General features: G+C 45.4%; 1 pseudogene; it reads right to left on the bottom strand.

The window, feature by feature from the left end:
* Positions 1 to 2,271, bottom strand: LOC139554975 (1-acylglycerol-3-phosphate O-acyltransferase ABHD5-like; annotated as a pseudogene).
* Positions 2,272 to 3,115: the final 844 nt, after the last annotated feature.

Below are 3,115 nucleotides of genomic sequence, written 5' to 3'. Positions count from 1 at the left end.
TTTTATCTGTTTTAAAAACACCTTTATTTGCTCTTGATTTGGTAAATATGTGACATGGTTTAAATTCAAGTCATAGTACTGTTATTGCAACAGTTTAAAATGAAGCAGGATTATTGTGTCAACAATCTGACAGATAAACATAATATACACATTATTCACAAAAAATATTCCTGGTTTCTCAGCACAGTGTGATGATAAACTCTATTGAGTAAGTAAATCTAGTTTACAATGTCTGTCAACTTCAGTCTGTTTACATATGTTTTATTCATGACTAAAATGTGAGCATCTGTATTTATCTGTGTTGTGTGTGTGTGTCTCCAGCACCCAGGGGTCTATTTTATCCGGCACAGAGACAATGAGGAGTCAACACAAATGCCAATCCCTGGGTAGAGGGGCTCAGTGAATGTTGAGTGGAATGTATGCATTTTCTAGACAGTGTATCCCGAGTCGCTGTCGATACTGGATCGGGACCCATAGATGATGGATATTGGAATGTCTGGTTGGATCTGTCCAATACAATCTAACATTGGTCTCTTATGAGGGGGTTGAAGGGACTCATGACAGCCCCCATGGCTCTGATCCACACTGGGATAGACTTCTCATGATCTAGGCTCTCTGGACGGGCCGGGAACCCCCAGGGCTCCACCAGGATCAAGTGCTTTACTCTATAAACACACACAGTGTGAACACGTGTATAAACACACACCCACCCACACACACACACCTCTCCTCGCTCTCCTCTCTCTCACCTGTGTGGGTGTGTGAGTGTGTAAGCAGCAGCCAGGTATCCTCCCAGGTTGTGTCCCAGGAGGACTATCTCCTCCAGGCCCACCCTGTCCCTCCACTCCTCCAGTGCCCCTAGGAACTGCTCCTCTGCCCCCTGGGGGTCCATGCTGAACAGGGGCCGGCTGTTCTGTCCAAACCCCAGAAGATCCAGGGCATACACGGCTCCACTGCCACACAGAGAGTCCAGGTTCTGGGCCCACACCACCCCCAAACCCATGGAGCAGCACCAGGGGAGGATGGCGCTGGGGCTGGAGAGAGGGCTGGGGAGAAGAGGTATGGGGCTGAGGCAGGTGTGGGAGAGAGGGATGGGGCTGGTGCTGAGGCTGGGGTGGGAGAAAGGGATGTATCTTGATGTGAGAGTTGAATGATAAGGTCCAAATATGGTTGACGTTGGATATCTGGACATGCTGCCTGGAGAATGGGGCCTTCACAGCTGTGAGAAGAGACAGGGATGCAGGAGAAAGACAGAGGGAACAGGGAGGGAGAGCGTGAAAAGAGAGGAGATGAGATGTGTAAGTATGATAGTTAGGAGGGGAAACACACACACTCTTACACTTAAGCATTTTGTCTTCTGCGTCCTTCAGCTGAGAGAGGGAGGTGGGACACCAGGATGGAAGCCAACTGGAGAGCCACCTGGACCTGCACACACACACACACACACACACACACACACAATTGCGTTAATGATCCCACTGATGTTCTCGAAGAAAACTCAGTAAGTGAGCTTTGAACTCTAGCTCTGACCAACCATCACTGAATCAGACTTAACAAACAAGATAGCCTTATAGCAAACTCCTAAAATAATGTCCTCTGAAATGTTCTCTCTAAACTGCGCACGTGCATGCAGTTCCCTTCAGACTGCTGTGCAGAGACCGACCAAGCAGAGAAGCATGACATTGAACTTCACTCACCTTTCTTGAGTTTTCCCCTTTAGTTAACACTTAACGTTTCGCTCTACTGTGGGAATTGTGATCGAATCAACGCAATGTTAGCCACTTTCAACGTAACATACCGAAACAAATGAACTATGCAAGTGTCACGACTTCCACCGAAGGTGGCTCCTCTCCCTGTTCGGGTGGCGCTCGGCGGTCGTCGTCACTAGCTGCCACCGATCCCCTTTTCCTTTCTGTTGGTTTTGTCTTGATTGTTTTCACGTGTTGCTCATTTTGGTTCATTATTTGGTCTATTTAAACTTCTAGTGCGCGCCTGCTGTTGTGCGGGCTTATCCTTACTGTCAGTGGTGCGGTTGGTTGTTTCGCCTGCTTATTGTGGTGTATGTTCGTTCCCTGTTTTGGAGACATACGTGTTCTATAGTCATTGCCTGTTTGTTTGGCTAGACCACGCGCAATAAACGCATTTCTTTGGAAGTTTGCTCTCTGCGCCTGACTCTACACCCACCACTCCTAGAAATACGTGACAGCAAGACTTAGTATGCAAAACTAACTGCAAGATATTTTATTGTGGGCAGAGCGCATTGGAGTAGGATTCTATTGCATTGAGAGGCACACTCAGGCCCATACTCTACACAGATCAGTGCGCCATAACCAATCAGAGCTGCAGTAGGCTTATATGCAAACAGACATCGTCATATATGGATCTGTGCCATTCACTCTGAACTGTGCCATTCACTCACTCTAGGCTACAGTATGCCCATTTGCAAGTAGATGTGTTTGTTCTGAGATCAAAGCGAGAGCTACATGTAGCCACCTGTGAACATTTGTTCATTTTCTTTGCTAGTTAGAGAGCTATAATCCCAGTTATAGATCATTTCTAGTCAACAATGGGGGAGTGCATTTCTAGCCATATATATATATATATGTTATTTTATATAGCTATATATTTTTTTTTATTATAGCCATCTTTGAAAAGCTGTCAGGTAAATAGGTTTTTTATTTCTTAAAGGGGCAGTGTTGTATTTTGAGACGGTCTTGAATAAGCTAAGTAGCCAATAGGCAGAGAGTAGCTTAATTTGTCTGATTCTCTGTAATAATGGTAGGTTAATGTTAAGCCCTAAATGTTTTTTTCAAAAGTCTCATGAAATTTAGGCCTACATTGAACACCACACATTGGCTGCTACTGTAGGCTTCATGATAGAACAGCTATTTCCATGTTAAAATGTTATAGGATGCATTTTTCTCCATTGTGTTTGACGGAAGGCCACTCTGGTAGGCCTACATTATGCCACAGTAGCCTACTTGGCCACTGTTAAAACTGTAACTTAAAGTGAGCACAGCCTCAGTGTTCACAGTAAACGTGTGCCTGAAGTTGCACAGTTTGTGCTCAGCAGATTTGCTCAGTGCCAAACTTTTTTTGCTGGAACATTGGTCCT

Source organism: Salvelinus alpinus, chromosome 26 (genome assembly GCF_045679555.1).
Source record: "Salvelinus alpinus chromosome 26, SLU_Salpinus.1, whole genome shotgun sequence".
NCBI classification, from domain to species: Eukaryota; Metazoa; Chordata; class Actinopteri; order Salmoniformes; family Salmonidae; genus Salvelinus; species Salvelinus alpinus.
The sequence above is the reverse complement of the archived record's forward strand: the minus strand, read 5'-3'. Positions and strand labels throughout refer to the sequence as shown.